General features: G+C 27.8%; 1 long non-coding RNA gene across 1 annotated transcript; it reads right to left on the bottom strand.

Moving 5' to 3' along the window:
• Positions 1-1213: 1213 nt before the first annotated feature.
• On the bottom strand, positions 1214-7398 carry LOC115033814. The gene is made up of 2 exons (XR_003839121.1): positions 7343-7398; positions 1214-1471 (listed from the first exon to the last, which is right to left on the bottom strand). It is a non-coding gene; the product is annotated as an uncharacterized LOC115033814 (long non-coding RNA).
• Between the last annotated feature and the right edge of the window lie 2199 nt (positions 7399-9597).

Here is a 9597-nt window from a genome sequence, read left to right as displayed (position 1 = left end):
TCTATGTTGCGTGTGAGCTAGAGAGAGAAAACAAATTGTGCGCTGACAGCCTCTTAACAATGACCACGAAAATGTTACGATATTTAATAATTAATAGGTCTCTTTTTATATACAATTTTGTCGTACGGATCGGAATATTATTTTGAAAACTGAAAGGTTACATACAAGAAACAGTCCTTCAAAACTACAAACTGTAGTTAGTATCACGTTTTTTTTTATTCTTGAATTTCCAAGAATTGCATTACTATTCTACTACATTTACAATAAATTTGAAGCTTGGAGTATTGGGAAGACAGATTAACACTGAGAGCGCTGTCGACGCCTATCGTACTGATGGTTAGGCGGGTTCCCCCCTACGTGGAGTCGGGAGATTGTATGTATTTTCCCGACATTTCGCACAAATTTTGGTTTAAGTGAAGTGTATTTGAACGTATTTGATAATATTAGTAGAAATTATACTTATCAATGTATACAGTTTGCTATAAAAGCGTATAAAGTTTCGATAGCAAAATTAATTTATTATAAAAAGTTAAATAACCAACATAAAACTATATCTACAGTAGAACTTCCATATAATGGTCACCAAAGGGACTGTAAATACTGACCGCTAGTTAGAGGTGCCCAGCCTACAGAGGTAGAATAACACTAAAATACACTCGACGGGACCAAAAAATTGACCGTTACATAGAGGTGACCGTTAATGGAAGTTTTACTGTATATCTATACTATATCTAACTATATATATACATCCCGAATCGGAAGGTAAAAATTGTTTCCACCAGAGCGCGTTTTGTTAATCTGCATAATCTAATATTGTGAATTTCCTGATTCACGGTGCCGCAGGATTAAAATATTAAATCAAAATCTTAATTTCACGAAAATCATGCTAGCCATCGCTGACAATTCACTGTTTTCATCACCATCATTATGTTTTTTTGATGGGTACCTTAGGCTAGCTCCCACCCTGGGACCTTCTCCTCCCCACCGGAGCCACAGAAAGTCGTGTCGGTCGGAAATGACGCTGACACCATGATAAAAATGGCTGACACATTATCGTTATTCGAAAGACGAGTCTGAACCACATATATAGATAATAAACTATATAACTTTATCTGTGGTCTGAACGGTAAGGTTAGCGCTGTCTATCGTCGTTATTGTGAACAAAGAACGCCGGTGAGTACGCAAGGAACTACTTCTGATCGCCTTTTTTTACTCAATAGATGGCGCTGTTGTATACGTTTTGTGTTTGCCGTCTAGTATTTAATTTTTACATCATACCGACGAGCTCGACGAGATTATGATATTATTATTTTATCTTAATTGTTCTTAATCCATCGTTTCCAGTTTAATGTATTGAAACACGAGACGGTCAATAAAAAAAACATATATAATATAATATTACTTACTTTCCAATGTCTTTGCTCGCAGGTAAAATGCCATGGTCTTGTGTCTTAATACCAATACCCTGCATCTGAAAATAAGAATTTTAATATTACACTATTAGCCATTAGGTAGGTGTAGTAATTTGTATCCTTTGTTAAGATAATTATGATTTATATTTTTGTTAATTTTTTTCATACAAATTGATTGGCTTTTGTTACTTTTTTTTTATTACATCTATGTGAAAGGTACCATACGTCATATTATATGTAAGTCACGTAGATAACTGAAATCTTTTAAAAATATTGTTAAAATTACCTCAGTTTTTAACTGTTTTGAATAAAATATAAAATATAATATATAGGTGCCTATTCTTAACATTTATTGCAAACATTTTATATAAGTACACTTTTAAACATTTATCTTAAATATTATGCCATCTATCATTAAATAATTATTGCATTGTTGCTTATCAAATTAATGCATATTATGCACTTAACCGATTTTTTTATTCTAAGGAAAGATTTTGTTTTATAGACTATAGAGTTTTGAGTGTTATTTTTCTAGTAAGTATGTTAAAATTCAAGGAAATTTAAAAATATTTTAAATTTTAATAAATTAAATTCTAAATTCTGAATAGTTTACATTCTAGTTTCTATAGGTATTATATCATTATAGTTATTTAATTAATTTATGATAGACACTATACTTATGTAGTTATGTATGGTTATGAGTCTATGACATATATATAGGTACAATTAAATATATAAAGAAAAAAGTATACCAGTTTTAATTATCTACGTAGGACGTAGGTACTTCAAAAAATAAACCAAAATGCTAAACAAGAAAAGTGAGCTTGCGAAGGTTTGTTTACAAAGTTAATCCTTTGAATCCGTGACTATAATTAATTAGATTTTACATTTATATAGTACGAGTGAAGTACTAACCTAACCTATAAGGCACATATTTTACTCATAGGGGCTGTAATTTCATGTTAAATATTGAAGTTGATATGGTTACCTATATTATATCTTCATTAGGTATACCGTATACGTATGTTATTATGATTTGTGTTTTAAATTTTATTTAATAAAAAATATTATTAAGCATTTAATGTTTAAGTAAATAAAAAATACACAAAATTAAAGTTTGAATTTTAAAGTAAATTAAAATAAACTTAATTCTGGTTTTTTATAATATGTGTTGTATATACTCTTATATATTATATACCTTATATAGGTTATAGGTATTTAATGTTTACATTTTGATTTAATATTTTAGTGACGTTTTCATACATGCAATAGTATTTCCTATTATAACTTTTTAATAAAATGCCATTTATAAAATATAGAGAACCCTAACTGAATAATAACTTATAAGTGTAAAGTCTGGTATACGACGTGTTAATGTATGCGTTAAAATGATGAATAATACATTTTTAAACTTATATAATAATTTGTATCAGTAAAGATGTTAAACATGTTTGTTGTTTTTCATATTTAATATTATGTAAGCAACAAACCGAACAAATGACATTTATTATAAAAAGAAAATGACTTATTATTATTTTGGCCACTCGGATCATGTCTTGTGATTGGTCGAAAACGAGTAAAATAATATCAATAATTATAATTTTTTTTTTATTTTTGAACAAAACATAATATTTACAATCTGTATTTACATGTTATACAATAAGTAAATGTGATGGGGATTGATTTACGAATTATAATTTATAGGCGGTAATGATAACGGTTAATCGAATAAAAGAGTATAATATATTGTAACGATTTAAATTGCAAAATAATTTCACAACCCGAGGCCTTTTGGACCACTGAGGCTCAATAATGCACCTAACTTAACCAGCTATGACTGTTCCGACGTTCGTTGTATAGTGTCCGAATAACGTTCTGGGTGCAAGTCTCGCAGTGATAATAATAATAATATTATAATTGGTACGTAATAATAATCTTCATGACTTCATCGTTGTTGTGCGTGTGTCACACGGAACAATATCTCAGGTGGTTCAGAAACGGGTTTTATTTTGGTATACACACCTAAATTTTAATAATATGACCGTCGTCGTGCAGCAGCGTGCACCTTTTACTGCTCGTGGATTATTTGAGAATGAATAATAATATAAATAATTATTTCAATATTGTTGTTTACCGACATATTATTTTCTCATTCATACAAAACGAGAACCGGTCAGTGAATGGCACGCACACACGCGCCGGAGACACCTACGACACTATTATATCGCTCTCGGCTGATTTTTTTCCCCGCCACTATAATAACATTGACGGATGTTTGTAGCGAAATATATTACATTATGCATACGACGTTTGCAGGTAGTGCAGGCGACCAAGTGATTTGTCTTACGCAAAACAAAGTAGAAAAACTCGCCGTCGAGTTGACCCATTATAATATATTTTGTCGTTTAATATTTCAACCGTTTGGGTATGAAAATATGTTATAACTTATATAATGACCTTTTCACGATCGCATATTATAATATTTTATTATTTTATGATCTAAAATAGGTGCAACCTACCGGCTACCGTCCTACGTTGTTTGCAAACACCACGCACAACAATATTTGTCAAATTTCTTGTCCAAATAGAAGTGATTATAATATTATTATACACCGCTTTGTAATTAACGATTACAAGCATGTCATGACTGCATATGATGAACTTACTCATGACATTATTATTATGTTAAAACGTAAAAATGAATGTTTTCGTATTATATTATTATTACTATAGGTGTAACGTAAATAAATCTCAAAAATCATGTGACCAACACATCATTTAATGTTATAATTCTAATGAAAATAAATCGAAAATATAATTTAAACATGTAATAGTAATTAAACAGCCAACATACATTAACCGTATATAAACGCGGGTTTGTTTTTAACACGTAAAAAACACAAACATAAATAGGTACATTAGAACAACTGGTTTGGTTATAAATTATAATAATTAATAGTTTTCAAACAGTTTTAGCTTGATATAAAATTGAGATTGATATTTCTTACTTAAATTAATGGCTGTCGGGTTGAGCAAGTTACACCCACGTGGACGGTGTTAATAGTGGTATGCAACACCTACAAAAGGCCTTATTGCTATAGTTATATTATTATGTACAATATTAAAATGTTTATAACGTATGTATAAATACGTATATTAATTCTTAAATCACGAAGCCTCAGGATAGTAAGAAGCAAATAAAAACCGATCATAAATTATGATTGAAATTCGAGTAAAAATAACTAATTAAGTGATTATTTGTACATTGAAAGTTGTTAAAAATGCTTTTTAAAAAAGCGTTGTATAGTTCATCGTTATTATTATTTATAAATGTAGTATAAGTAATAATATAATATGATAATATATTAATATGTGATGAATTATGGAATTCTGTAATAATTAGTATCTAAGTGATAATATTGGTCTAAATCTTTTTTAATGCGTTGTTAAATTTTTACCTTCATGAAATCGGATGAAATAGAATTATTATGTAAATCTGTCAAAGATATTAGGTAGTATTCTAGTAATATTGTAATTTGTTGGAATCATAAAAAGGTTGGAAATTAATTTTGAAAAATCACTAAATTATTATGTAGTTTAACAATATAAATAATTTAAATAAACGAACGTACAGAACAATTATTTTCACACCCTTTATTTTAAAATACAAACCTTAAAGTAATTAATCTATAATTTGTTGTAATATTAATGCATAATAATATATTATATTTTATTCACTGCAAAGTATTTTCCTATTTTTGTAGGTTTAGCGATCGATTCTATTTTATGTTAAATAAAAGTATCCTAGGTTAGTATAATCTATATTTTTTGTTTAAATGTGTCATATACATGTATTATGTATGTTTATCTAATATACCTACTAATGAGTGGTTGATCGAATCATTCATATCTATATATATTAATTGTTAATTTTATTTAGAATATTATGGAACATAATATAATATATGTATTAAAAAGCTAAAGTAGGTAGTTCTAAATTCAACTGATTATGCTTTTTACTTTTTATGCTTACATTTTATTATTTTATAATATATATACATAGGTATGTATATATTTTACAATATTTTTATTTAATGAATTTGACTATAATAAGGATTAGTTTATTAATTTTTATACATTTTGAGGGAGAACTGTATTTAAAACTATTTTTTAAAGTCACCTATCCGTACAAGTAGAGTAGGTGAGGAGTGGAAGGGATGTTATAACTTTGATATACGATTAAAAAAAAAAGAATTATGATTGATTACTAAGTTGGAAAAGGCAAAATTACCTAAATACAAATGATGTGCGTCAGAAAACCTATTTGTATGCTATACATGCCTATATAATATGCCTGTGTACCTATGTATAGTATATACGGGGTGGGGCGGAAAAAAAAGTTAATTGTATCTATGTTTTATTGTACGATATTTTGTGTTCCACAATATTATTTAAATATTGGTTATTTTTCCATTAATTTAGATTAGTGCAATGTAAATCACATTTTGATTGTGTTGTTATATTACAGGAATAAATGTATAATTAGGTTTACCTCAGAGATTCTTATAGGTACCCTATTGATAATTCGATTTAAAATAAAATTTTTTTTCATCGGTTTCCATATTTTTACTGACGTTTTTTAGTTGACTTTTAATTTAGTATAATTTTATATTAGAACATTTTTTTAAACATGACTACATTAGTAGGTAAGTAAGTATATTATAGATATTTTTTTAGCATAACTGGACCAAGTAAAAATATTATAAAATACGTATATAATCTGAATTGCATAGTTATTATTTAATGATAAGTGAAATTTAACAATTCTTTTCCTCGTATTTTAGATATTTGGCATCGTTTTCAATTCAGACCGAACCTAACTTTTTTTAATAAGTGAGTATCATATTATGTGTATTAAAATAGTAATAAATAATAATACCTACATTTTAATCGCTTTTGATGCCTTATCTGGTTATACTTTGGTTCATTTTTGGCTATAAACTATTTTTATTTCAAGTATTTACTCATTCCTCATACATGATACACGACAACCAGTATGTGTGATTGTTATGCATACAGAATTTTGATTATATATAAATAAACTTGGCATAGATAATATGTTATGTTATACAAAAGTAAAACTTTGTTCTGATTATAAAGCATAATGCCATAATATCTTTAATCAGATGCTTGAATTACTTTTATATTTAGATGAATAAAAGATTCCGGCTTACAGCCAACATTTTAATTGAGTACCTACAACACTATATTTTTGTATAAAAACTAGTGATAATACCAGTTACCTTATGGATTATATTATATGTAACGGCAAATTTTTATTTGGTACTAAGATCGTTTAAAAAAAAAAAGCTAATTAACGTAAATAAATACATATTGTACTACGTAAAAAATTAGTGGAAGTACAGAAGTATTTACGTGGATCAAAATTAATAAATATCTAACATAATCTGTTCAGGTAGGTACTATTACATTGTAATGTTAAAATGTACCTACAATTGAAAATATTATAGTTATTGAATATGAACACCAATTCTTTTTTACATAAATTTTAAATACGTAATGCTTATCATGATTATCAGTTAAACCTATTCTATGTTAATGTATAAAATATATTTTTTTTTTTATACTCAATATATAAGCGAATAAAAATACTGTTGTACATATCTTTACATGCTGTGGATATAGATAGGCTGAATAATAATATTCTGATCTATTTAATTTTAATTAATTAATATCTAATTTGTATAATAAGGTTTTTAGAAAATAGTATATAAACTTTGAATTTATTGTTTTATACAATTAGGTTACATACACATTCACGATACTAAACTACCTATAGTACTATGTATGCATATATTTCTATTAATTTTAAACTAATAATTGTATTTACAAAAATTGATTATAAATACCTCAAAATCGTGTACTTAAATCCAAAATAAATGTGAAATCAACACGTATAATATAATATTTCCAAATAAAAGTATAAAAATAATATTGATATTTATCAAAAACAAAATACGAATTAAGTTAACGAAAAAAAAAACTGACTAGATAGTTTTCAAAATATTTAAGACTAATTGAATATTAAAACAATAATAAGTTATCTTCCCGTGCACACATAATAATATTAGTAATAATATAATGTGTACAATTCCGGCTGCCTAACGCACTGAACGTTAGTTTCGGGCTCGGCGTTTACCCGCGGAACAGCGACTCCTACGAAATTCGAGATTGCACCGTATTTGGCGTCCGTTTGAAACCGATGGTACTATATTTAAAACACCCACCTTCCCCTTATAACCACTCCTATTCTCGCTCCATCTCCCTCGTCCCCACCACTACACCGGACGCGCGTACAATATTGTTGTGTACGATAGAACCCGAGCTCTGGTTATGGTAAGGCATTTTTTTTATTTATAAAGTCGCACATTGGGTATATATCTACGGTCCATTTTCGGGGTGGGGCGTCAAATAAACGGAAAAAAATGAAGCACCATCGTAGAATTTATATTTAGATTCCGTATAGTTTCGGTTTCATTTGGACTTTGGCACCCGACCCATATATGGACAACGATTCTACCTGATACACAATATTTTACACCAATGTAATATAAATAATTTAAAAATAATTAATACTATTTCGCTTTGATGACTGCAATGTTGAACATATAAAACAATATTAAATAAACCAATGACGGAAATTCTGTTTTAATGTAAAAAGGCAATTTGAAACGACGCGTGTGTCATCTTAAGTTCATCAATGCCTAATAGAAATTACATTTGTATAGCATTTCATACGGCCGTCCTTCAGGTACCCACCGACAATAATCGAGTAATAAATATAATGCCGTACACTCTTGTTTATGTGATGTGTATGATTATTATAATTATTTGTTATTTTTTTTATTTGTTATTATCAAACGTCACACTATATTTTAAAAATAAATCTTGTAATTTTTCTTTTTTAAATGAGTAAAAAATGCATATTATATATTTCTAGCTGCTTAATAATATTATAATATTATGCTAAAATAAAAATATGATCTATTAATGAATAACTGTTCGTTTTATAAACGGCCAAACCGGGGTTACAATAAATGTAGATTATTCAAAAAGTTATTTCTAATATTATTGTAGTTGACTGGTCATTTGTGCTAACTGATCTGTAACAATATATTATCAAACAAGAATAATGTAGCAGGTAGTCGGAATACATTTAATGTTAAAGTTTTGAAAAAGAAATCCAGCGCCTCAGTCGTGGCGCGTGCTAAGTAATATTTCTATAAGTTCGCATGAAGAGCGTAATGTTACGCACTTATGTCTATTTATAATAAGTGGTCGAGGAAGAATATTAAACTGTTATATTATGTACTAAAACTTTAAAATAACTTCACTATTAATAATAATCTGCTTACATTAATAATGTCTTCTCAGTAAGCTTATGTGCGAGTTTCACTATTTTATAAGGTCTAAAATAATGACAACATTATGAGTTGAAAAAAAAAAAAACGAAACAAATAATTACTACACAAAGTTAACTAATTCTTGTCCGTCGTTCAAAAATGCATAGTTATACTACATTGATATTTTGTGAAAATATTTGTGTTTGACTTAAATTAATTTTATGGTTTCGATATTATACAATATTATGTTTATTTTATAAAATAAAACTACAACGAATGTAATATAATATTCGTATAATTTAGTACATATTATTTACATGTTGAGCCACGGTTAGGTATTTGCCTGTGTCAATTAAATGAGAATATGGGAAAAATTATATAGTAAGTATCACATAATATTGTTATTTATTACAACTTTTAAGGATATTTTGTTGCAGTTATAATTTGCGAAAAGAACGAATACGTTTTGACACGATAATTATTGAACATACAATGATATTGCTATTATACTCTACGTTGTGTCGTTGATATACGATAATTAAATAGGTATACGTTTGTTTTATTGTCTTGCGTAAAGAATAATGAAATGATTAAAAAATATAAACCCAATACAACGCACAACATACACGTCGCTGCAGCGCCCACACTAAAACTGCATCTGGGTCAATCATCGCAATAACCATGCATCTTACACACCTACGATTATGTTCAGTATTTGACCTACCTATAAAGCATTATAAAACAATAGTTATCATGATAAT

This window comes from Acyrthosiphon pisum, chromosome A1 (assembly GCF_005508785.2).
Source record: "Acyrthosiphon pisum isolate AL4f chromosome A1, pea_aphid_22Mar2018_4r6ur, whole genome shotgun sequence".
In the NCBI taxonomy this organism is placed as follows: domain Eukaryota; kingdom Metazoa; phylum Arthropoda; class Insecta; order Hemiptera; family Aphididae; genus Acyrthosiphon; species Acyrthosiphon pisum.
The sequence above is the reverse complement of the archived record's forward strand: the minus strand, read 5'-3'. Positions and strand labels throughout refer to the sequence as shown.